The sequence below is a fragment of the Sus scrofa genome, chromosome 7 (genome assembly GCF_000003025.6).
Source record: "Sus scrofa isolate TJ Tabasco breed Duroc chromosome 7, Sscrofa11.1, whole genome shotgun sequence".
Taxonomy (NCBI): Eukaryota; Metazoa; Chordata; class Mammalia; order Artiodactyla; family Suidae; genus Sus; species Sus scrofa.
Window position 1 is genome coordinate 99,468,828 of NC_010449.5, and position 27,415 is coordinate 99,496,242.

Sequence of the window (27,415 nt, forward strand, 5' to 3'; positions counted from 1 at the left end):
TGCAGCTGGAGACTTTTATTAAGTGTGGCAAAGTTCCCTGGGCTGCGCTGAAATTGTTTATTGATTTTGGTATGGCTGGGTGCTCGGGAGTAATCGCCCAGAATGCCGCTAGAGAGAGAGCATCTCCTCGCACAGCGCTCGCTCTGGAGCCGGCCTCTTTAACCTGTAAATAAATACCCCTGGTTAACTCCTGAGGTGCCTCTGCCTGGGACCGGAGTGGTTCCGGCCTGAGGTTGCACACCCCCAGCAGCATTCAAAGACAGGATGGGGTTGAGTGTCTTCCTTGGAAAAGGTGGTCAGGACAGAGAGAGAAAACAGAGTTAGATTTGATATTAAAGGGGTGTATCATTTTCCATCTTTAGAGTGTCTCTTTTTTTCCCCCCCACCTCATTTCCCTTTTAGGACATAGGTGGGGAAGTTTGAAGAAACAAAGTAAGTTGAGATTCTTCAGTGGGGCTTTCTGTGTTCCCATCCCTGTGTCTTTCCTTTCGGGCTTGTCAGTTTCATAGGCATTGCTCATGCCTGGGCCTTCCTGGTTTTCCCATGGCTGTAACTAAACTTTCTCTGGGGGTGCCAATAGGGCAGAGATGCCAAGGCAGTTATCCAGCAAGCGATCCTGTAAAGGGCAGCTGTATGGCAGGAACGGGGAGTGCACCCCATCAGACAGTCCATGCCCTCAAGCTAGAGAGGAGGTGGGAAGAGAAACCTCATCCAGGATCACGTGAGGGAGGGATCAGATTTGGGGAAGAGAGCCGAGGTGTCAGGGACAGCTGGAAGAGGGCAGGCTTAACCTGAAGCATCCCTATCCCAAATATAGGTAAGGTTAGGGTCTCTTAGGGGTCCCCAGGATGACTCTGAATAGAGTCACATTCCTAAAGGTATTTTGCTTCAGAATTAGGGTGGGCAGCGATGGGGAATTGTCATCATTTGCACTGATGAATTTTACTCCACATCATCCAGTGAGATACCCCCACAGTGGTTCTCGTTCTTTCTTTACGTCTGAGATTCTTCTGCAGTTCTCAGGCATCATTTTTTTTTCTTTTCTTTCTTTCTTTCTTTCTTTAGGGCCACACTCCCAGGCTAAGAGTTGAATCAGAGCTGCAGGTGCTGGCCTATGCCACAGCCACAGCAACATGAGCTCCAAGCCACATCTTTGACCTATACCACAGCTCAGAGCAACACTGGATTCTTTTTTTTTTTTTTTTTGTCTTTTTGCCATTTCTTGGGCTGCTCCTGCGGCATATGGGAGGTTCCCAGGTTAGGGGTTGAATTGGAGCTGTAGCTGCCAGCCTACGCCAGAGCCACAGCAACGCGGGATCCGAGCCACGTCTGCGACCTACGCCACAGCTCACGGCAATGCCGGATTGTTAACCCACTGAACAAGGCCAGGGATCGAACCCGCAACCTCATGGTTCCTAGTCGGATTCGTTAACCACTGCGCCACGACAGGAACTCCCAACACCGGATTCTTAACCCACTGATCAAGGCCAGAGATTGAACCCGAATCTTCATGGATACTAGTCAGTTTCATTACCACTGAACTACAACAGAACCCCCCCCTTTTTTTTTTCCCTATCTCCAAGACCATGCTACCCACAGCATTGGTAAAAAAATCTCCAAAATAACAAAGCTAAAGAGTACATGGGACCAGGGGTTGACGTTGGAATCCTTTGGAACTATTAAAACATCACATTCTATGAGCTAGTTCATCTTGGTTATCCCTCAACAATCTCTCTCAAAATGCTGATGTGGGAATTCCACTTGTGGCTCAACAGTTTAAACACCCGATGTTGTCTCTGTGAGGATGCGGGTCCGATCAGTGGGTCAAGGATGCAGCTTGGATCTGATGTTGCTGTGGCTGTGATGTAGGCCTCACTTGCAGCTCTGATTTGACCCCTAGCCTGGGAACTTCCATATGCCACAGTTGTAGCCATTAAAAAAAAAAAAAAAAAAAAAAGAAGAAGAAGAAGAAGAAGAAAAAGATGCTGATGTTATGTCACATCCTTTGTGAATCCCTCTGTTTCCTTTTTCCCCTCAGTTAATTATTTCTTGCAAACAGTAGCATATTTCCTCATGCCATTGTGACCCCAATGAAGTCTTTGTCCTGAGTTATCAGTTATCTATTCCTATAAGTTATTCTATAGGTTCCTATCAGTCATCTGAGAGAATCAGAGAGTTTTGGAAAGCATTACATTCTGAATAGTTTCACAGTTTTCCACCTTCCTCATGCTGAATATCGTGATAGCCGTGCTGTGGGTCCGAGAGAATGACCTGACTGCCAGGGAAGGGAGAGAAGATGAAAGACAAACACATAGAAGACTTGAATTATCCCTAAATCACTACTAATTATGCCTTGTTACCGCTTTTTCATGCCTCTACTGAGCCTCCTGCAAGAGGGGGCTTGCATTTGTTCTCCCATCCAACTGACTGGGATTTGTCAAGACCAAGGAGGACACTGGAGCTATTAAGATGAAATGGACCAGAAGTTAACTCAATGACAAATGCCCTTACCCTGGAATCTCAGCCTAATCAAAAGCTTTCTAAACCTAAGACGTTTGCTTCTTTAATTTCAAAAACGACTCAGCCGAATGACATTTTAGTGAAACAGTGGGGTCCGAGCAGTCATTGGACCAAATTGGACTTGTATAGATATGATATGTACAGATATTTGACTTCCATAGATGGTGTTGTTAAGAGTGAACATAGCATCTTCTCCCTTGGAAAGTGGCACACAACTAGGGGAAATTTTTTGCATCAAGCCGACTCGTATTCAAATCCCAGTACCATCCTTAAATCTGATCTTAAACAAGTTATTTAACCCTTATGAGTTAAAGTTTCCTTGTGTAAAATGGAGATGTGGCAATTAACTAAGGTCCTACAGACTTTTTTTGCAATAGGCCAGATGACAAATATTTAAGGCTTTGCAGGCCATATGGTTTCTGAGGCCAGTACATAACTCTACTACAGCAAAACAGCCATAGATAGGAGTTGCAGTCGTGGCTCAGCAGAAACGAATCTGACTGGCATCTGAGAGGACGCAGGTTACCTGGCCTTACTTGGTGGGTTAAGGATCTGACGTTGCCATGAACTGTGGTGCTGGTCAGAGATGCAGCTCAGGTCCTGCATTGCTGTGGCTGCAGCATAGGCCAGCAGCTATAGCTCTGATTTGACCCCTAGCCTGGGAAACCTCCATACACCGCAGGTGTGGCCCTAAAAAAAAACTCCAGCCACAGATAATATATAAATAAATGGACATGGCTGTGGTCCAATAAAACTTTACAAAAACAGCTAGTGGCTGGATTTGGTCGTATTTTGCTGACTGCTGCTATAGATGAAGTACTTGACAGATGATCTGATATTCATAAATATGAAACGCCTTCTCTTTCCTTGATCATAGAATAGTTTGCTAATACTTAGACTATATTCAGCAAACTGGTGTGAAGAACTAATTTTTAAAAAGCTAAAAAGTCTGACTGAGTGTCGATCTTAAATTACAATCCATCCTGTCTTCCTGGTTAATTTTTTCTTTTCTCTCCAAGCTTGAGTGTCACAGGCCTCATCTGACCCTCCCTCCCCACATTCTCCAATTTGGGGTTGGGCTACTTCGGTCTTCCATTTACTCCCCCAGCCCACGCCTTTTAGAGAATTCAGAATCCCCCAGTCTGTTGCCTCCATTGGAAAGAGTTATTTTTGACCTACCCTGACCCTGTCTTGAACAACAATAAAATGGGGATTGGGAGAAATGTGACACAAATCAATAGGTTATCCCAACAGACGTGATCTTTGAAGCTGTTTTTTCTCGGACACTTGCAGCAGTAACAAAGATAAATAGCGACTCCCTCACATGGTCATCTGAGCAGTAGGTGGCTCAGCGGATCAAGATGTGACCTCTAGTCTGGGTGAGCAGCAGGTCTGAGCTGGATGAGAAACAGGGAAGAACAAAGATTCTGGCCACAAGGAAGGAAAAGGGGGCAGCCAAAAACCACTGAGTTTCCATTCACAGTTGTTGGTGCTTGTGGGTTTCTCACCTGCTTTTCCGTTTGCTTGGCTCACTCACCCACTTGCCCACTTTCTCATTTATCCTCATCCCCTTATTCTACAGTCATTTCATTAACGTCTGTTGAGCACCTACTGTGTTCAGGGCACTGGCATGATGTCTCAGGCATTAGTAGTGGCTCTGGGGTTCCTTTGCCTGATTCTGAGCAAAGCAAGGTTTGGGAATTGATTGCTATGACTGATTCCAGGACCCTGGAGCCAGAGTGACACAGTGCCTTCCTTTTCCACCTTCCTGAGTACAGTAGCTGGCTGGAGACTGCTTAAGAGCAGACACAATAGGAGCTCCCTGGTGGCCTAGAGGTTAAGGATTTGGCATTGACACTGTGTGGCTCAGGTTATTGCTATAGTGCCAGTTTGATCTCTGATCCAGGAACTTTCACATGCTGTAGCTGGGACCAAAAAAAAAAAAAAAAAGAGAAGACAGTATAAATGGAGGAAATTCTACTGCACCTTGTATGAGTTATGTGTTCCTCTTTGAGCTTCTGCGGTACTAGCGGAGGTGGACCTGGCAATGATGAGAATAGTGGCTAATGAAAATATCGATCAGTGACTTAGTACCTATATTTACTCACTTAATCTCACAACAAACCAGTGAGGCAGGTATGATTATCATTCCCATTCATACACGAGGAAAAGGCCAACAGAGTCTAATTCACTTGTCATCACAACTAGGCTATAGCAGAGCTGGGAGGGGAAGCCAGGCCTTCTGGCTTTTCATCACATTTATCTCACTGTGGTATAAGTGCCTGTTTACGTTTCTGCTTTCCCAACTTGATCATGAATTTGTTGGTGGTTTAAAAATTAACTTAGAAAACAATTTATATTGTAGGGTAGAGCATGTATACAGAAAATTGCACAGAACATAAAGTGTGAAGTGCAATCAATTACTGTAGAATGAACTTCTGTGTATCCACTGCCCAGACATTGCTAGCACCCCAGAACATTTCCCCCCCAATCCTTACCGCCCCCACCCCCCCACCCCCCCCCCCAAGTAACAACTCCCTTGACCTCTAGCACCACAGTGAGTTTGGTCTGAACTAGAGCTACTTGGGATCATGATGTAAATTCTCTTCTGTGTCTGACCTCTCTTGTCCAACTTGACGTTGTTTCATGCAGCTATGATTTGTGTATTTTCATTTTGGTACAGCACCCCACTGGAAGAATTTGTCACCATTTGTTTATCCAGACGCTTGTTGATGGACATTTGGGCAGTCTCTAGCTTTTGAGGATTCTGAAAAGTCTTCCTGTAAACTATGACTGTCCATGGGTTTTGGTGTTCCTGTACAAGCTTTTTTCTTTCTGGGGTGTAGATCTAAGACTGGACTTTCTGGGTCAAAGTGTTCACTTTGTTTTTACAAGTTCCCCCCCACCCCCAGGAGCACGTGAGAGTCTCTGTTCCTTCACACGTCACTTGCACAGGTATGTAGGTTTTTAAAGTAGATGGTCACTACTCATTCTGGATGTGCATCTTCCTGATTTGGAATGAGGTCAACGTTTTCACATTTTCTGGTTCTTTGAAATCCTCTTTTTGAGTTGCCTGCTTAAGCCTCTTACCCATTTTTCTTTTTTGTGTTCGCCTTAAAAAAAAAAAAAAAAAAAGATTTGGGAGTTTCCATTGTGGCACAGTGGAAATGAAATCTGACTAGTATCCATCAGGATGCGGGTTCGATCCTTGGCCTCACTCAGTGGATCAGAGATTTGGCTTTGTCGAGAGCTGTGGTATAGGTCACAGACATGGCTCAGATCCCACGTTGCTGTGGCTGTAGCATAGGCTGTCAGCTGCAGCTCCAATTCGACCCCTAGCCCGGGAACTTCCATAAGATGAGAGGTATGGCCCTAAAAAGAAAAAAAAAATGATTTGGGGGGAGTTATGCATTTGAATATAAGTCTTACGCTGGTTGTATGTTTGGCAAATATAATTATCTGTTGCTTGCTTTTCACCGTTTTTTTTTTTTTTTTTTTTTTTTGGCTTCTGAGGAATGTGGATGTTCCTGGGTCAGGGATTGAACCCACGCCACAGTAGTAACCTGAGTTGCTGCAATGACAATGCCAGTTCCTTAATCCACTGCACCACAAGGGAATCTCACTTTTCACTGTCTTGATGGGGTCTTTAATGAACCGGAGTTCTTATATTTTAATGAAATTAAATATATCAATCTCTTCCTCTATTGGCAGTGCTTTTTGTCTTACTAACCTCTAGGAGCTTCACTGTTCTGTTTTTGTGATAGAGCTATAGCCCACTTGGAGTTGATTTTTGTATAAGAGCTGTCTTTCTTTTTATTTGCCTTATTGATATCGAATTGTCCCAGCACCGCTTATTCCAAAGACCATCCTTTCCCCCACTGCTCTGCAGTGTTATTTTTGTTGTAAAGTGACCCCCCCCACTGCTCTGCAGTGTTATTTTAGTTGTAAAGTGACCCCATAAGTACGGGTCCGTTTCTGGACTTTATTTGATGCCATCAGTCCATTTGCCTGTTCATGTGTCAATTTAGTACAATCTTCTTTGCTATAAATTTGTAATGTCTCAAACTCAGCAGATGGACTCCCACCTAGATCTTACCTAAATTCTATGTTTCTATCTCCAGTGCCTATCACAGTGCTTGGCACATTCCAGATTTTCAATAAATATTTACTGAATGAAAAGGCCTCTGGTGCTGGTTTCTGTGGAGTTGCCACTGTGGACAGCTCTAGGAAGAGGATGGTTTCACTCCTCTTCCAGGACAGAGGCTGGATTTGGAAGGTGCTTTGGACCTATGGGTGTGTTGTTGGGGTAGCAAGACCTCACTGTCTACATGAGGCATATTCAATACACCATGGGGGTTAGTGGAGCTGGGAAGCCCCAAGTGATTGGCGGTAGGGGTGGGGCAGAAATGGTGGGGTGAGTTAGCTGGGTGCCCTTGGCAGTGACAATGGCATCTGGCTGTGCCCCTGGGGGGAGGCAGAGAGTAATAATATGTGGGAAGTGTAGGGAGCATTGGCAGACTGAAGATTTCACCCCATCTAATCCCAAGCTTTCCATCAACTTCCCTGCCACCCACAGAGACTCCTTTGCCTGGAACTGGGCCTTATCTCAAGCAAATTGATGAGTTGCTGCCTCCTCTCTCCATTTCCTGGTGGAATTCTGGAAGAGCTCCATATTTCAGAGATGGCTTCCCTGACTCTGGTCTCTCCCTATCCCTATAGGCAGCTCAGCTTCCTCAAACACCACCTTCAAATGGTCACCCCTCTACCCCAAGACCATCAGCAGACTCTTGTCACTTACAACATACATTCCAAACTCCTCAGTTTGGACTTTAAAACCCGCATCCTCATGGATACCAGTCAGGTTCTTAACCCACTGAGCCACAATGGGAACTCCCGCAGATGCCCATTTTCATGCCGTGTCTTCCCACGGTGGCCTTTCCTTTGTTTGCACATGCTGGTGGTGTCTCTATTCTTGTCCAATTTCCTCTTCTTACAAGGGTCCGCCTTGGGTCAGGGCCCACCCTACCAGCAGCATTTTTGAACTTATTACCTCTCTCTAAAAGTCCTGATCTTTAAGTCCCGTCCCATTCAGCGGTACTGGGGGTTAGGGCTTCAACATATGAATTTGGGAAGGACACATTTCAGCCCATGACAGTAGCCAATTCACAGTGGAAAAAGCCAAAGAATTTGTCACCTCCGGCATCTGAAAAGCTGTGATCACATTGTTACAGCTGGATCCAGGTACCCCACATTGTCTGGAACATTTTGCCCTCCCTCCCTCATGAAGCCTTCCTTTTCATTGAGGCGAGATCACTGCCTCAACTCTCGCCTTGTTTTCTCCACAGCTCTAGAAAAAAGGAAGCTTCCATTCCAGTGGTACCTGGAAAAGTTCCGGGGCCAGTTCTCATTGGCCCTGACTAGTCACGTGCCCATCTCTTCACCAGTCACTGAGATTCCAAACAGCCTGATCCTGGCATCCCCCTCCCCACCCACAGCTCACACACACAAAAGGCAGTCCGCCTGATGAAACCATGCAGACTGAGGGGGGCAGTGGTTCCAGTAGAAAAGCCAAGACTTTGTCATAGAAGGGTGACAGGATGCAGTTTAGACAAGAAGAAATATCCACCCCAGCAGCTTTCCTAGTCTTCTTATGTTGAGCCACACATTCACCCCAAGAGAGAGGTTTTGCTTTTCTCATGTTCACAAGCAAGTAATGGAAGCTCAGGGAGGGTAAGTCATGTCCAGAAGCTGGTAAATTGAGGGTTAGATTTCAGTGCTGATTTATCTGACTCCAAAACCCACATCCTTTATTATACCATCTCCCTCAACGTCTTCTGGACAGGGGTTTAGCTTCTAGATTCCTCACCAACTGGCCCAGTTGTAAGAGATCTCAGAAGCTCAAGAGACTGTCGACACCAGAGGGTGATGATAGTTTCTTGGACTTGCTGCAAGGTGTGTTCAGCCCTGGGGCAGGGAAGGGCAGGTATGGCTCCAGGCTGGGAGCTGAGGGTGTGTGAGCAGCAGGGAATTCTGGGGTGGGGGAGGGGAGAAGGGGAGGGACGCCCAGGAGCAGTTGGGTGTATAGAGCAGTGCGATTCATTTCCCAGGGCTTTGCCAGGCACACAGGGGTAGCGGTGGGGTGCGGGGGAGAGGGGGTAAGGCTCTTCTGGAGCCCCACCTGCTGTCTCCCATTTCTCCCCTCTAAGACTTGAGATTCGCTCTTTGAGTAAGTCAGGGCGGTCCGCCAGGCTCTTTCTGATCCTTCCCTTTGTTCTTTTTCTTGGTAGATGCCCTTCCAGCATTCCAAACACTGGAACATTACATTTGAGCTTGCTCAGCTCACAGCAGGAGAGTGGAGTGATTAAGAGACCCAGTGGTCTGCTTGGCTCTGCCACTTCGTTGCTATGACCTTGGGCAACTTATTTAACCTCTCTGGGCTTCAGTTTCTTCATGTATAAAATGGGGAGAGAAAAAGGTCAACCTTATAGAGCTGAGATAACCTACCAAAATGTTTCAGAACAGTATCTCACACAGTGTATATACTCAGAAATAAACACATCAGGTAACTGACTCAGGCTGAGCACAAAGACCCTGGTAAGCAAAGGTGAGCTGACTCCTTGTTCAGAATGTTCCTGGAAACTCAGAGTTGTTGTCTCCTTTGGGGGAACACTCATGGGAAGGCGGTCAGGGTTACATCTGAGTTTGCTTCCCTTAAAGAGGGCTTGGAATAGGCTTCTCAGAAGAAGTGAGTCATAGGGAATGATTTAAGAAAGGGAAGTTGTTGATTAATAGGGTGGAATGATATTTCAAGAAGCTGATCTCTATAAAAACTTAACTAGTAGAAAAGGAGCCATTTTATATCCTCCCCCATATGAATTGAAGGCTCCTTGGAAATTTATATCCACTGATAATCCCAAATGCACCTTTGATTTCAAAATGCATTTATATATACTTTTGGCAGTAGATTTACTTTCTAATCATACTAGTAGTTTAAATTAACATGGAAATTAACCTGAAAACCTCAGACCATTTCAAAGCATTGGGTTTTTACCCATCTTGTACTATTCTAAAATAAATGGTGAAAATGTGAACTGCATAAAAAATAAAAGCTGATAGTTTTAATTTAATTTCATCTGCATTAAAGATATCACAAATGATTTACTGAGCTTTTAAAAGCGAAAAAGCCTACGCCATATTACGGGCACATGTCACGTAGATGCAGGTTGTTTGAGTGAAAAATGATGCTTTTGCCAGATGCTAGTTTATGGCTGGATCCCAACCCAGGATAAAGTTTTGTGGGTTTTACTTTAATGATAATCTCTACGAACACATGTCTTTTTGCAGGAACGTCTCATATTTCTAGCAATGTGCAGTAACCTACCAGGTTTTCTCACATTCCGGATTCTGGGGAGAATAAATTTCAAACCATCCTTTTTGTGGATCTGAATTTATTCATTCACAAATGTGTATTGAAGCCTCATTGTGTGCCCTGCACTGTCATGTGTTTACTGAAAATCGTGGGTAAAGAGAGCAGATTCTCTCTCTTCATGAAAATAGTAGCCTGGGGGTGGGGAGGGAGATGAGCCCAAATGAATATATAGTAATAATAATTTGGCTCAGGAAACAAACTTATGGTTACCAAGGGGGTAGTGGGGGAGGAATAAATTAGGGGTTTGGGATTAACATATACACACTATTCTCTATAAAATAGATCATCAACAAGGACCCACTGTATAGCACAGGGAACTCTACTCAATATTCTATAATAACCTATAAAGGAAAAGAATAAATATGTGTATGTATATATATATATAATTGAACCACTTTGCTGTACACCTGAACCTAACACAACATTGTAAATCAACTCTACTCCAATATAAATAAAAACTAATAAAATAAAAATAATCATAGCATTTTGGGATAGGTGTGCTTGAGAGTGAATGTGGGAGGAGCGTTTAACTGGGTTGGCAAGAGGTCTGAGAAGGCCTCTCTGAGGAGCTGCCATTTATCCTGAGATCTGAAGGAATGAGAGCACTCTGCCTGCTCACGCACACACAGGCGGCCTCCACACACACCTGTTATTCTATGTCTGTGAAAACACAGCAGGAAGGTTGCAAGGAGCCTCAGCGTATCACGTGATTAGCTTGGGGCGGAGGGAGAGGGCCTTTACAGGTAGGATTCTAAGTGTGTAGGATTCCCAGTCCAGAGAGGCTGTCACCTGCTCCTGGTCACACTCCCCATAAGTGGCACAGCTGGGATTTGAACCCACGTGTCTGCCTCAGAGTACGTGGCCTTCCTCTCATACTCCAAAGCCTCTCAGAAAAGAGAAGCCTTCTCCCTCAAATTCCCAACACTTCAACCACGGCTTCTCAGTGGGCAGTTGGAATTTCACCTGCTTTCTTCAGTTTGGGTTGAGACAAGGGGTCCTCCTTTTCCCCTGAGGAATGCCCTGGACCAGAAGGCTTGAGCTATCCCTTCTGCCTCTGGGCTGTGTCTGCCTGTGAGGTGGCTCTGACAGATGGCAGCTTGAATGGGGCAATCGCAACCAAAGCCGGGGAGTTCCATTGGATGCTGAGAGCTTTCTTGAGTGCCTTTCTCCCCAGCCAGGGGCCTGTGAAGATAACTCCATCACCAGCTAGGGGAAGGACTGATACGATTGGAGGCTGAGGATGAGTGGACGTGCCTGAGTACAGAGAGCAGGCGGGAGGGGGCCAGGTGTCACCAGTAGGAGGGCCACACCTGTAGGGGAAGGGAGACACGTGGCATTTTAAGCCCCAGAGCAGAGCAGCTTTGGCCTTTATTCTTTTTTCCTTTTTAATCTCCATTGGAAAAAAACAAGTCAAGTATAATTTATATAGGATACGATGAGCAGATCTCAAGCTCAACTCCGCAGATTATGACAATGTGTACACCTATGAATTTGTGACCCCAAACATAGAACACTTCCATCACTCCAGAAAGTTCTCTCATCCCCATGCCTTCACTCCACCACAGACAACCGGTGTTCTGACTTTCATCACCATAGGCTAGTTGTGTCTGTTCTTGGATCCAGTTACATGGAGTCACGCACTGTGGAGTCTTTCCTGTCTGGCTTCTATCACTCACCTAACGTTTATGAGATGCATCCACTTTGTTGCCTGTATCAGCCGTTTCTTCCTCTTTATTGCCAAACAGAATTCCATTGTACGGCTGGACAATCATTTGTTTATCTGGTTTTCATTGGTGGACATTTGGGTTGTTTCTGATCTGGGGTTGTTAAGGAACACACCTCTGTGATTGTGTCAAAATCTTTTTATAGAGATGCGTTTTCATTTCTTTAGGGTAAATAGCCACGAGTGGACGTGCCAGGTCCTAGGAAAAATGTACCCTATGTACCTTCAGTATGGCTTCTGTTGGGAAGAGAAGCAGTGGGGAGATGGAATCTTCCCTGCTCATGGCTTTTATGTCTTTTCTGATGAACTTCAGGGAGTGCTGCGTATTGACGTCCAGCGCTGACTCCGGTGCTGATCAGATAGACCTGAACAAATGCTTGTGGACAGTGCTCAGCAGGGTGCCACTGCTGCCTCCCACCCTAAAATCGTCTTTCCTTGGCTTCATTTCCTGTCGCCTCTTCGTTCTCTAACTCCAGTGGGTAGATCCATCTCCGTATGTCCGCTCCTTTTGCTGCAGGAAGTGGGTGTTGTGTAATTGGTAAGCTTTGGAGTCAGGCAGGTTTGGTCTGTCTCCTGGCTCTGCCACTTAGTAACTAGTGAAATGAGCAATTACTTCATGTCTCTGAGCCTTGGTTTCCTGGAAACTGTTGAAAACAACTCTCTTGAGTAGTAGTTGCAGGAATTACACCAAGGCTGCCAGGTATGACCATGCATGTGCCTCAAGTCCAAGGGGATGCATGCACACTCTACTGCAGAGCCCCGTGTCTCCAGGTAGGGCCCTGTCTGCAAGGAGGAAGGGGCATCATCTGTCTGCCAGAGGGGGAAATTTTTTTCAAGTTCTCCCACCTAGAGGGGGCGTCTTGCAATTTATACAGAGGGAGCTGCGGTCATGCCACAAGCGGACGAAAGGTATTCCATAGGCCTTTCCCGCTTTGACATTCGGAAAAAATACCCATTCATTGTGATTTTAAAAATGCACGATCACCATAAGAGATGCCATTTGAGTTCTGGGAGAGCTGCCCGCCAAGTTCTAAAAGATTTCTCGGAGTTCCCGTCGTGGTGCAGTGGTTAACGAATCCGACTAGGAACCATGAGGTTGCGGGTTCGGTCCCTGCCCTTGCTCAGTGGGTTAACGATCCGGCGTTGCCGTGAGCTGTGGTGTAGGTTGCAGACGCGGCTCGGATCCCGCGTTGCTGTGGCTCTGGCGTAGGCCGGTGGCTATGGCTCCAATTCAGCCCCTAGCCTGGGAACCTCCATATGCCGCGGGAGCGGCCCAAGAAATGGCAAAAAAATAAAAAAATAAAAAATAAAAAAAAAATAAAAGATTTCTCCCTCACATTAATGACTGCTAAGCACAGGAGAGTGAAATGTGCCTGCGAAACTGGGGAAATGGTAACGATCACGGCGGTGAGCAAGGCTGATTGGAGGATGCTCTGGGGAAGAGCTGAAGTTTTGACTTACAGCTTCAGCATCACAAGCATCACCATTGCAAACCTCACTGGCATCTGATTGGAACCATGGGGGCAGAAGAATACAAGCCTAAGTTTTGGGAGGGGCACAGATGCCAAGAAGAATGCACTGTAGACCCTATGGTGGGGAGACATGTGGTAGGGTTGGGGGATAAGCATAGGGTGAGCATTGAGTTCCCAGTTCCTAAAGAAAGAAGGTCAGCCCTGGGGGCCAAGAAGGGAAGGTGCAAATATTAGACAGGCCTCATGCTTGGCACTTATCTATGTCAACTCGTTTAACCCTCACAGCTGGGTGTAGTAGGTATTATTCCCATTTACTTATGAAGAAACTGAGCTCAGGGAGGCCATCGAAGTTGCTGTGAGGTCTTATTTAGATGGAGTGCTATGGGACTAGAAGTTCTGAAGGAAGTTGTAGGACATTCCACACATTTTAGATCTGGAATCTGTAGGAGGAAAGGATATTCAAAACTGTCACACCAGCCAAAAGATGAGACTCTTGGCACCACTGCTTTTTTTTTTTTGGCAGGCATGTGGAAGTTCTGGGGCCAGGGTTCGAACCCGTACCAGCAGTGACAATGCTGGATCCTTAACTCACTGAGCCACCAGGGAACTCCAATATCTCTATGTTTTGATGACTCTTCATGATCATTTACAGCTCCTGGCTGCCCTCAGCTCTCAGGTTCTCAAGGCAGATCTTTCCTGATGGAGGGGAGGGCATGGAGCCTTCTCCCCACCGCACTGATGGCTGTTCCTATGCAGATGGTCCAGCTGCTGCTTGTCAAGGAGAAGAGAAGGGGGAGGAGGGAGGATGGGCGAGTGCTGGAGGTACTCAAGCCACTGAGCCGCCTTTCTCTAAGCATCAGCCCTGGCAGAACTGCAGAGAGGCCTGGATTTCAGTGGTGGTCCAGCCTTCTTCACCTTGGGGTGTCTGAACAGAAAAGTGGCTGATCCCTCCACCCCATGCTTCCTATGGTTTTTTGTTTTCCTTTTTACAGCTGCACCTGTGGCATACGGAAGTTCCTGGGCAAGGGGTAGAATCAGAACTGCAGCTGCCAGCCTATGCCACAGCCACAGCAATGCCAGATCTGAGCCATATCTGTGACATACACCACAGCATGTGGCAACGCTGGATCCTTAACCCACTGAGCGAGAAACAGGGATTGAACCCACATCCTAAGAGAGACCACATTGGGTCCTTAACCTGCTGAACCATAACGGGAGCTCCCCGTGTTTTGTGTGTTCTTAAGAGATACCCTGTCCTAAGGCTCGGACATCTCCTACTAACTGGAGTGTGGCCACAATTATTTGGCTAGTGACCACCTTCTCTGCTGAATTTCCTAGCACTGTCCTTGCAAGCTATCAAATAATCACTCATTCCCTTCCCCACTCCATCATCCCACAAATATTTACTTACACCTGCTATGTCCAGGTACTATTCAGTCCCTCTGGGTTTGGCCAGCAGTCCTGTTTCTGGAGAAGCTTACAGTCTGATGGGGAAGGCAAACCATTCTCTTCTATAGCTCCCTGCTCCCCAAATTGTATGTACTTTCAGCTCCTATACACCTCTGGAGCTTACAGCCTCTGGGTCCTCCTCAAGAGACAGGCACCACGAAGTCAAATGCTGGGCTGCTCAACAAAGACTCTACCGAGAGCTGGTCACTATGTGCAGAAGCCGCAGTGTTAGTGCAGAGACGGACCCAGGGAGCACGGCTTATTGTCAGCATTGTTTTGACAGCCCCTGACAGCAGGTATCTGTCAGCCCTCCACCCTGCCCTTCACACCCTCCCCCCAAAAGGCACGCACAGCCTCCAAATGTGACTTCACTTTGGAAGGCACGGAGGGCTCGAGGTGGAGAGAGGAACCACACATCACTCTGCCTGCTGACCAGAGGCCAGATATGACCAGAGGCCAGATGTGGCCAGAGGCCAAATGCAGCTGTGCCAAAACACCCCCAGGAGCCTGATGGAGGCCCCCCCAGCCCTTGAGAATTAAGGGAGCAGGGGTCACAGGTCCTCAGCTGCAGCACTTCTCTGCCTGTGCCTTTGAAGAGGGCGGTTTTCCTCCGTGGACCCACCATCAGAGTACGCCTTCTCAGGGTCTCACCCAGTGGAACCCAAATCTCCTGCTGCAGGGTAGGCTGAGGGAAGGAAGGGCATGTCCTTGTTCAGGGTTTGAGCTGCCAGAGAGTGATTTTAAGAGAAGACAGAGTCAGCATAGGGTAGTGAGTTAAAGCCTGCTGTCAGTCAGACCTGGAACTCAAATCCCAAATATGATCCAGCAATTCCACTCCTAGCTGTCTACCCAAGAGAAGTGAAAACATCTGTCCACACGAAGACATGTATGCGAATGTTCACGGCAGCATTATTCATAATAGCCAAAAAATGGAAACAATCCAAACGTCCATCAACTGATGAATGGATAAATAACACCTGATGTTTCTATATAGTGGACTAGAATCCAGTGACACACAGGAGCAGACTGCTCAGCCGTGCTTCAACACGGATGAATCTGAAAGCATTAGCTAAGCAAAAGAAGCCAGATGCAAACACTCCCATGTTGGGAGCTCCTTGGTGGCCTAGCAGTTAAGGATCTGGCATTGTCACTGCTATGGTGCAGGTTCAATCCCTTGCTGAATGATAATAAAGATAGAGATGCTGAAAAAAAAAAGAAAGAAAGAAAGCTCCCATGTTGTATGATTTCATTTATACCAAAGGTGCAGAAAAGGCAGATTCTAGATCCAGAAAGTAGATGAGGGCTTGCTTGGGGCTGGGTACGGGATGGGGGATGTGGACAGGGAGTCACTGCAAATGGGCACGGAGGTGACCTTTCTAAGGAGGTGGAAATCTTCTAAAATTTGATAGTGAAGGTTGCACAACTTCTAAGTTTCTAGTAAACTTACCAGAAATCATCAGATGGTACACTTAAAGTGGGTAAATTTTATGGCATATAAATTATACTTCAATAAAGCAGTTTTAAAAATCCTAATTATGCCATTCACTAGCTGATAGACCTTGAACAAATTGCTTAACTGCCAAGTGTCTCTGTCTTTACAATGGGGATAATGATAGCTACCCCATAGGCTCATTGTGAAAGTTAGGGGTCCTGATTCAATAAATGACAGCTGTTCTTGCTACTCCAATTTTTAAAAGTGATTTGATTTATAAAAATAGAGAAAGATACCAAGAATCATGGGTAGCAGTGAAATTACAGAGTTTGAGGGCTTTTGAGATGTTACCTCCTCTCACTGTACTAGGGAGATTTTTTTGTTGTTGTTGTTTGTTTGTTTGTTTGGAATGTTCTGTCTCCATAAGCATTCCTGGATGTTTCTCTGAATGCCAGAGGGGCTGGTTTAAAAAAAAATCAATTCACACCAGCCAAAAGCATAATGAAGATGTGGGTCTAATATCAATATTTACAGCAAGGGAGATGAATTATGCTGAAGAAAAAGTAAAGAAAATCCTTGGGGTCCAGATGGTGACTAGTGTACCTTCCTATTCCAGTTCTTCATTCTTATTTATGAATCTGGGTATGTCTTTGGAATTTACTGTGAGCCACAGGTGGACCGAAAGATCTTTCTGTGAGTCCAAACCCTTCTCGAGGCAAGTGCAAAAACACAACACGGACTGGCCAAGACAAAGAAGGAAATATAACCCCCAGATCTAGAGAAAGAATGGGATTTTAATTTGTCTGCATCTGTGGTCTCAAAGGAGATTGATTCTGGTCCCTCTATCTCTCAGCTTGGCTTTCCTCTTGGTTAGTTTTATTCCCAGGAAACTCACACCCCTCATGGATGACAACAGGGTTGTCAACAACCCCAGGGTCATGTTCAATCAGCTTAACAACCCCAGGAAAACAACAATCCTTTCCCAAGAATTTCAGCAACATCCCTAGGATTTACTCCCCTTCAGTGTACCTAGATCTGAAGCTCATCCTGAACCAGTCACTTTGGCCTGGAGAACACAGCGTGCTGATGGGCCAGACCAGGGTCACATGTCCGTGTGTAGGTGAGGTCAGCCTCACCTAACACACACTGATGGAAAGGGAAGGAGGGGAGGTCTCCCAAAGGGAAATTAAGAGATTCTTACCAGAGAAAGAGATAATAACAGGCAGATAAAACAGATGGCTGCTCTGACCATTCATCTCAGGCTTCTACCTCCTTGTGCAGGTCTTGGAGGAATTTTAGAATAGTTATTCAGGGAATGCCTTGGCCCTGTTTGCTGGATCCCTTAGACTTCTGTTTTCCAGAGGCCCCAAAGCTGTCCTTCTATTCAAGCCTGAGTGCTGGTTAGCAACATCATTTTCATAAGAGAATGTTTTGTTTGTTTGGGTTTTTTTGGGGGGCCGCACCCATGGCATATGGAGGTTCCAGGCTAGGGCTTGAATCAGAGCTAGCATTGTAGCCTACACCACAGCTCATGGCAATGCTCGATCCTTAACCCACTGAGCGAGGCCAGAGATCGAACCTGCATCCTCATGGATGCTAGTCGATTCGTTTCCACTGAGCCATGAAGGAAACTCTCATAAGAGAATGTTAATCCCACCTTCCATCTGGCTCATTTTCAAAGTATAGGTTTCAGCACTTAACTGGAAATACACTATCTGTGTTATAAATTCTTGATAAGAAATATAACCCCAAAGATTTAAACTGGTCAATTCATAAAAATTTTGACTTCAAAATGTAATTCTCAAGGAGATTGCCCGGAGCATTAACAGTGGGGTCATTTCTCCAGATATTCCAGACTGCAACCCTGGGTCAAACCAGAACTATCCAAGAATCATATGGGTATTCCAACCCCCTCCCAACCCCGCCATAGAACCATCTCTTGGGACAATGCCCTTGGTTTTTCCTGAAGTGTGCTATAAAAAGCAGTTGTATTAGTCAGGATATTCCAGGCCATGATGCAACAACAAATAAACCCTGAATCCTCAGGGGTTTAACGCAATAAAGGTTGACTTTGTGTTCACCTTGCGTCTGATGTGGGTCAGGTTGTTCTCCTCCCAAAGAGAGTCCAGAATCTAGAGTGCTTCCACCTGACTCCTCGGCCGTCTCTGAATCCTACTTTCATTCTTGAGGATGGATGCATTAGGGGGAAGGAAACCAGTGAGCCGAATTTATTGACATTTACATTTTCTTTCCCAAAAATTCAGCGACATGATCTCAAACCAAAAGGGGGTCTGGGAAATATCATTTCCCTGAGTGCCCCAAAGAGAAGACAGGCTGGTGAACCCACGGCATGGTCTCTGCCACATTGGTTGTAGGAAAAACACAAGCCTATTCATTATAAGAAGGCTGTTGAGACATGGGATTAAGTATAGCAGTGGGAAACATGCCTTTACTAACATTCCTTCCCCAACCCCAGTGAAAAGGATGGTAGAGGGATTTTCAAAAGGCATGAACCCATAAGGATAAAGAGAAGGAGAAGGAGATGGTAGCAATTAAATTTTGGATGTTGGAAGATGAATGAACAAGTGGGTACTGACCACTTCTGGGAAAGCTGAAGCCTCAGTCAGGAGTAGGGGTGGAGGTGGGTTAAGCAGAATCTCAAAAAGGCTTAGGGGTTAGAGGCACCAGGTAGCATTTGGAAAATGAGCAGATAGATGGTACTAAAAACGGAAGGACTGACTTCAATTTGGAAAAGGAAACTTTAGACCATTCTTTCCTTACCCTCCCCTACGCATGGACAACAGATTTCTCTAACCCACCCCAGCAAAAGAAGAGAGGTTTATTTTCTGGGGAAACTGAGCCAGGAAGGCTCAGCACTGGTGCCTCCGGACACCCCTGAGGGCGGGCACCCCATGTGGACAACAGGAGCAGTAAGTGCAAGTCTGCACAGAGAGGCCATCGCCTCTCACCCCTCCCCACTGGGCTCCCAGAACTCCAGCAGTCAGATTTATCATGAACTCAAGCTGGAGAGTGGAAGTGAGGAAACCCATGAAACCAAGAGGAAAGACCCCCAGGAGCTTGATCTTTCCTTTATCATAAAGCAAGGCGCCCTCCCTCAGACCTTAGTTCCTTCTGTTGAACAGCCAAGGAACAGACCAGCTTAGGAACCTTGTGACTCTTGTTACGTAGGGACCATCTTTCTTTGCATTGTCTTCAGGAGATGTCATCCCAAATGTTCTGCCCTGCTCAAGAAGTTGTGTGGAATATTCTGGTATAAATTTCTGGGCACTGAATTTATTCCTGTCTTTATGATGCCACCCTGATTTCCATCCACTGATCCACTCACTTATTCACTCGTTCAGCAAACATGGGTGGAGGGAATGCACTTGGTGTGCTAGCAGTTGGCTCAGTGTTGGGGCCCATGGACTTGCTCCCAAAGACCATACAGGCTAGCACTGTGTGCATTTAGGAAGTATATGCAGGTGTAGCCATCTTATGGTTGATATAAATGAATACACATACAAGGAGTAAAGCTGATTATCCCTCTGTGATGCTGGAGAATATGCCTCACTGCAGGCGCTAAACCCCAGCGGTGCCTTGGTACATCTGCTGCCACGGATGGTTAGGCACAGAGGGGGCACAGTGTAGCAGGGAAGGTTCTGGAAAACGTGTGCCTTCTCCTGGAGGGACCCCATACCTTGAGGAATTTAAGTAAGGGAATGAGCTCCTATTCTTAACCTCTCGGGTATCTCTCAAAAGAGTCTTTACTCTGAATTTATGCCCTTAGGTGCCTGAACAACCCTGCCAGACCACAGTGTTGCAGAAAATCGCCTGCCAGTTTCAGAAACACCAACTTGGGTCCGTTTACTCCTTCTCACTGGCTGATCTTTGTTGAGATCAGCTGGGGAGTCTCACTGCCCAGATAGTCCTGGCTCACCACCCCTTGTTGACTAAGTGGGATGGGGGTGTGCAGAGCACAGGTGACCTGCCTCTGGGAGGTCCGTGCTCTGGTCCAGAGGGGCTGAGGATCCGGCTCACCTCCGGACAATGTGAGCAAGGCAGCCCCCGCACGAGTGTGCCCGCCTGCACAGCCTCACATGTGTGCACACCCTACAGGGAGGTTAATAGAGATCTACAGCCCTCGTTACCATTTGCTTTCATAAATAAATATGTTAAATAGGTAAGTCAAATTTATTTCCGGCAACAGCTTGCAGGCTACCACCTCCCCCTCTTATTCACAGTTCCCGCAGCAACCCCAGTCTCTTCCACCCCACCCCCCAGGCGTGATTTTCTCTCTTAAAATTTTATTTTTAATTTGTTGTGATGAATGAGTGACACCTCTGACAGCCGATTCGCGGAGATTAATAGAAACGACACAATATTTACGTCGGCGCTACGAACAATTATCCTACCATCTATCTCTGAGATTATCTTCCTGATTGAAAACTACTCATCCGTGTAATCGGAATTATTTGGAATTAGAAGGGAATTTATAGTCCCCCCGGAGCGCGCTGTCTCCCCTCGCATCTACACCTCGGGCTCCATCATTCTCTCGTCCCTCCTCTGGGGCTTTGGCCTTCTCTTCCGTCTTGGTGACGGCAGGGAAAATTCTCATCTCTTCCAGGAGGGCCTCCTGTCAGGGCGGTGGGCATCACCCTGGCGGGGGCAGCAGCAGCGGTGGGGGCGGGGGTGGGATGAAGAGGGCGGACGGCAGCGGTTGGTGTGAGGCAGCGGCTCAGTGATATCGGAAGAATCAGGGGTCAGCAAAGGTGGCTTGTGAGCTCAAGACAGATGAATACAATCTGAAGAAAGGTTAATATGAGAGTGGAGAAGAAAGGTGACTTTGGGAAGCACGTGGAGTCAGGTTGTGCCCTCTGTGGGGCATCTACGGGAGCAGAACGACGGGGAGATTGTTGGTAAGAAGGAGTAGGGGCCGAGGAGCCGCCGAGTCAGGTGGTCTGGAGCTGGACCCTATTAAGGACCCCCCTGGGTTGCAGCGGGGAGGGAGGAGAGGCCGCATGGCAGCTTGGGCAGGTCTGGGGAGGCCAGGAAGTGGGATTCAAAGCTTGAGAGGGTGGTGCCGCTGTGAGTGTGTTCTTTGTTCTCTGCAGGCCCCTGCCTGTTAGCCCAGCGGATACTGAATCAGACAGACCTCCATTTGACTCCTCATTGCCATTTCCAAGCTGTGTGATCCCAGGCATGTTTCTTAACCTCTCTGAAGCTTCCATTTTCTTTGTTTTTGTTTTTTTTTTTTCTTTTTTAAAATTAAAGTACAGTTGATTTACAATGTTGTGCCAATTTCCGCTTTACAGCAAAGTGACCCAGTCTCATATATATATATATTCTTTTTTTCAATATCATCCCCCATCATGTTCTATCCCAAGAGACTGAACAATTTTCAATCCCTAAATCCCTGATTTACAATTCTCCCCCTAAGACTGTGCACAGTCTATAAACTGAGGGTAGTCATAGTACCTTCTTCACACAGATATTACAAAGATTAAATGAGATAAGGCATGCAGGGTGCTTTGCACAATTCCTTGTATATAAGAAAGGCCTGATATATGTAGATGCCATAGATGAGCTAGACCTGAACCCTGGGCCCCTTTAGGAGACAAAGACGTGGGTTCCAGGAAGAACCCTGCTTGCCAGGTTCCTTTCCCACCATTGGCATCTTCATCTCGCTGACTTGTCAACCTACAGCCTCCGCACCCCCCCAACCATAGCACTAGATTGTCATCTGTGACTGCAGAAAAGAGGCAGGTGCTTGGTTTGATGGGTGCAGACTAGGATCTCAGAACCACTTTCTGGTGTTTCTGCTGTCCTCTGATCCTTATAACTGCTAATGTGTATTGAACATACACTTTCTGGGCACTGTTCTAAGTTCCTTACCTACATATAATCCATGTAATATCCCCATGGACTATATGCTATGAAGTAGTGACATCCCCATTTTACAGATGAGGAACCTGAGGCCCTAGGAGATTAGATCACTTGCCAAAGCCGCGTGGCCAATGTGACAGGCAGCCTCTAAGATGCCCTCACTGGTCTCTACCTCTAGTGTTCACACCTGTATGTCCTTCTCTGGCCTTGCGTGTGGGCTGGACCTAGTGGCTTGCTTCTCATGAACACAGTCTGACAAATGTGATGGGAAAACACTTCAGAGATGAGGTCCCAGAAGACAGTGACAACTGTCTTGCTCAGTCTCTCTCTTCCTGGCTCTGGGGAAGCAAGCTGCTGGGTTGTGAGGTGCCCTGTGGAGAAACTTTAGGGAATTGAGGGCGGCCTCTGGTCAACAGCCCCTGAGGAACTGCAACCTGCCAACACTCCTGGGAGTGAGTTTGGAGGCAAATTATTCTCCAGTGGGGCCCTGAGGTGACCACACCACCTTGTTGGGCACACCTTGATTGTCACCTTGTGAGAGATGCTGATTCAGAGGATCTGGCCAGGCAAGTCCCAGACTCACAAAACCAATCAGAGAAGAAGTGTTTAAGCTGCTGAGTTCAGGGGGAATTTGTTACACAGCAATAGCTGTGCCATACAACATGTAATAGCCTAGCCAGGATTTGGACCTAGGCAGCTGGACTCTGGAGCCTGTGCTCTTGACCTCTTTGCTCCCTGGCACCTGAGGCACCTGCTGAGGCTCAGCCACTCAGTTCTTCCATCCTAAGAGGGGAAAGTGAGCTCAGATGGCTTCTCTCACTGTCACCTTAGGCACAGATTCAGACTAGCCAAAAGCAATGTCCTGCTGAGAGGTGACTTGCAAATACCCTCTGGACAATGTTCTTCTCCCTTAGGATTAATTTCAGCCTGTCCAACAGAAAGAGGAGAAATACATGTCATTTATGTCTAGAGGAGCTCAGTCTGGGTGAGAAGAATTTTTGATAGTGTCCTCAAGAATTCGTCCAAGCCTCCTGCGGTGAAAGCAAGGGTTCAAGGGCTGGCAGGGCTTGTCTACCATGGGAAAGTGATCTGGCTTTTACCTCACTTGCATTGGAGCCCAGGCTCACCCGACAGACAGGAGCTCATCACCATCGTGTCATGGACAGCCCTCCCTCCCTTCACAGACTCCCATCCTCACCCAAGTCCCCCTCCCCCTGCCCATGTCCAGTGTGTGTCCTGGAGCCATAATGGGACCAGGCAGAAGAGACCAGAGAGGAAGCACATGCAAATAACATGTACGTTACCCCTTCGTAGGAACTGCTTCGGATGCAAGTAGATGATTCTGCAGAGGACCAGGGCAGGGCCCAGGGACAGAAGCTGAGCCTTATTTAAAAACGACAGTAGATGTCTGTATTTGTTTGGCAGTGTGGATCGCGGGGGCAGGGGGCACCTCGGTGAGGTGCGTAGCTTCTCTGATGGGGCCTGGGAGCAGAACAAATGGGGGCCACTGGTATCTCATCCGCCCCAAGCTGAGGAGCATGAACTCTCCCATCCTCGAGCAGCACCTGGTGCTGGAGGAAAAATCAACCCCAAGCAAGTCCTCGGAGAGCAAGCAGCTTCTTCACGAGAGGGGCCACCGGGGGCATGCGGGAAAGTCATCAGGGTAACCAGCCTTAATAAAGGTAGAAGATGAAATGCGAGAGGGGTGGGTTGGAGCAGGGGGAGTTGGAGCGAAGGAAATGATTGCCGGAGAAACAGATGCAATTGAACAAGACTCGTGGAGATGGATTTCCCTGCCTTGGTCCAAACTCAAATCCCTGTGCTCAGATTAATTAGCAAGGAAATATTTTCCTGTCTGCAGAAAAAGACTGCTGGATTGCCAGTGGGACAGGAGGGTGGGCAGTCTATCAAATAACTACTAATTAGGTTACTTCCCACTGCTGTTGACATGCTGGGGACATGTTCCTGGGCCAAAATAAAAGGGGGGAGGGGAGAGAAGAACGGAGACAGAGATAGAGGTACAGGCCAGGATCGTCTCTGCTCACTGCAGAAAATTGCTGGCTGGGATTAGGAAGGAGACCTGGGTCCAAAGGCCAAAGGAGAGATGACAGAGAGAAGCAATGCTCTGATTAGTGGACAGCCTTTGGCCGAGACCTGCACTTGCGTTGCGTGACTTGCTACAAATGTGCTGGAAATGTGCATTGTATGGCCAGTCACTGGGAAGCCCTGGGTGGAAATTTGAATGATGATAATAATGACAGTGGGTGATTTTTGAGTGTTTGCTCCCTGTCAGGAGCACCTCATTCAGTTAGCAAGTATGAGATGGGGGTGGCAGAGGGTGGGAGATTAACATTAGTTACCTCCTTGTTTCTTATAACTAAGGAGTATTTTAGACCCTTTCTATACATAAGGTGGAGCTCAGAGAGGTTAAATAATTCACCCACAGTCACACAGCAATAAGTAGTGAAACTGAACACAAGGCAGTCCTACCTCCAGCCCTGTCTGCCCTTAATCCCCTCTCAATGGATACTGCACATTCAGCAAATGCATTGTCTTCCTTTGCCTGAGTTCCCTAACTCTGCCCTAAAATTCTCAAGGCATATTTTTCAATGTGTCACATGCAGGAACTTTAACTATATTGCAGGAGGGGCACCACCCTATTTCCTGAGGTCTGAGGCCATTATCTAGCTCCTTATTTTAGGGAACTAAATAGAGAGAGTTGGACGACCCAATCCACAAGCAGCACCATCAAGCCATCTACATTGTGCACTGTGGAGTTTGCTTATTTCCTTACCTTCTGTCTTCATCGCAGACGGGGCCGTGAGTGGCTCAGCTACTGGGTGAAGTGGCTGATGGCTGTGCCTTCTCCTGGGCTGGTCCATCCTCCATTCTCCACCCTTTTCCTGTGAACAGAGTTGGAGCACAGGATACCCCACTGCTCTCTGGGGTGAGCTTCCCACCCAAAGAGTCCTGTTCTACCCTGTTGTTTCTCTCTTTCTTCCCTCAAAGCTCCTCCTGCTATGGAAGGAGCTTTTTGTAGCCTGTGCACTAGATTGCAAGTTTCTCGAGGCCGAGACTATGTCATGTTCACCTTTGAGTTCCCTGAACTTAATATTGTACCGGGGACTTTGCGATGCGTGTTGCATGCGTGGACGCTGAATCAGGGAGTAAATGCCTGAACAGCTTTATGTGGCTCACATCCAGCCTGCCTCTAAAGATTTCCCTAATTTTGCATATTGTACCCCCACTGCAGTCCTGGAGTCTAAATATTCTCTGCTAAGTCTGGTGGCAAGATGACAGTGCTCCCAAGATGCCCTTTCCCCCTGGGTGCCTCCAGGTTCCTTCTTAATATTGAAAGAGTGGGGACTTTGTACAGAGATGTCGCTGCTGCTCCAGGCAGTAAATGGGGCTCAGGCGCTGCTGCCGGTCCTTTCGGGCCTTGGAAAGGCAGCTCCAGACCTGAGGGCCTGGGCAACGGGAGGCCGACAGATGGGGTGGGGAGATGCATCAGAGAAGCCGGGAAGGAAAGAGTGTCCAGAAAACCTGCTTCCTTGGAGCAAGCCCTGTGTGAGCAGAAGGAAGCCACGCACAGAGGGGTGAGGGAGCAGAACAAGTGGGTTACCTAAAAATAGCAGCGCTGGTTTCCCACGTTTCGAGATGGGTCCTCTGCGATTCGTCTGGGCTGGTTTGTGCAAGTTTGCTTATTTATTGAGAGTCAGAGAAAAGGAGCAAATCATTCACCCAACACCTCCGCAATGAGCAACCAGGCCGAGGGGCTGAGAGGCTTGCAAAACCCAGGAGGCCTGGGACGTGCTGGGGGTGGGCAGACAGGCCTGGGAGCTGCCCTCAGCTGGTTCCTGCTTTTTTGGCAGAGGAGATGATGGGTGGGACCTCCTCCAGTCGCAGGGGACTTCTGTGGAAAAGGCACATGTCACTACTCAAGTGCCCGTGGATCTGTACGCGTGTGTGTCTCTCTGAGGGAGTCAAGGAGATGCTGCGACTCAGGCCGCTTGCCCAGCCCCAAGCACACATAGTAGGTGTTTAATAAATGTTAACAAGGGAGTCAATTAAGTGGGAATTGAAATCAGGGCAAGAGGAGGCAGGGGACGAGAAACAATGAGAAACAGCCGTAGGATTTCTGAAGAAAAGAGATGGATTTTGGAGTCAGGAAGCCAGAGGTTCAAATCCTAACTCTGCTGTTTGCTAACATTGTAACCTCAGGCAAGTTACTTCACCTTTCAGAATCTTAGTCCTCATCTATACATTTTTTACTTTTTTTATTTTTTATTTTTGTCTTCTGTCTTTTTAGGGTCAAACCCAAGCTACAGCTGCCGGCCTATGCCACAGCCAAAGCCACACTGGATCTGAGCCACATCTGTGACCTATACCACAGCTCACAGCAACGCCGGATCCTTAACCCACTGAGCGAGGCCGGGGATTGAACTCATGACCTCGTGGATGCTAGTGGGGTTCATTAACCACTGAGCCAGAACGGGAGCTCCTATACATTTTTTAAAGAGGGGGGATAATAATACCTATCCAATAGGATTGCTGGGATTATTACATGAAATTATATATGGAAAGTACCTATACAAGGCTGAGGTCAAAAAATTGGAGCTATTTTTCTTTTTATTATCATTTGTTATAAATAGCATCAGTGAGGATCCTCAGGTTATTAACAGGATATCACTTTAGAGAAGAACTCAAATCAAAGATGTCAATTTTCCCCAGATTGATCAACAGATTTTAAATTCCAATGAAAACACCAATAAGCTTTTTTAAAATAGAAGTTGACAAACGTTCTCTAAAATATCAATGGAAATGCAAAGGCTTCATAATAAACCAAAATGTTTTTTAAAAGACCAAAGTTGGAAAGGTTGTCCTACCACATTTCAAGACTTAAAAGCTACAGCAGTAAAGTACTGGCATATTTATTTATTTATCCATGTATTTGTCTTTTTAGGGCCACACCCTTGACACCTGGAAGTTCCCAGGTTAGGGGTCGAATCAGAGCTGCAGCTGCCAGCCTACACCACAGCCATAGCAATGCGGGATCTGAACCTCGTCTGCGACCTACACCACAGCTCACGGCCACGCTGGATCCCTGACCCACTGACCAAGGCCAGGGATGGAACCCGAAACTATGAGGGTGTTTTATGAGTGAGATCAACCTTTAAATAAATAGACTGAATAAAGTAGATAACCCTCCTTAATGTCAGTGGAGGGTGGGAGGGTCTCATCCTATCATTCGAAGCCTAATTAGAACAAAAAGGCTGGTGCTCCCTTGAATAAGAAAGGATTCCTCCTGCTGGCTTGCTTTTGAGCTGGGACATTGGGTTTTTTCTTGCCTTCAGACTTAAGCTGAAACATCAGCTTTTCCTGGGTCTCAAGCCTAGCAGCTTTCAGATGAGAACCACACCATCAGCTCTTCTGAGTCTCCAGGTTGCCAGCTCGCTCTGCAGATCTTGGGACTTGGCAGCTTCCATAATCACAGGAGCCAGTTCCTC

The 27,415-nt window shown here is 46.9% G+C and overlaps 1 long non-coding RNA gene across 1 annotated transcript; it reads right to left on the reverse strand.

Annotated features, from left to right (window-relative positions):
* Positions 1 to 25,907, reverse strand: LOC110261635. The gene is made up of 4 exons (XR_002346018.1): positions 25,531 to 25,907; positions 24,703 to 24,811; positions 4,507 to 4,561; positions 1 to 163 (listed from the first exon to the last, which is right to left on the reverse strand). It is a non-coding gene; the product is annotated as an uncharacterized LOC110261635 (long non-coding RNA).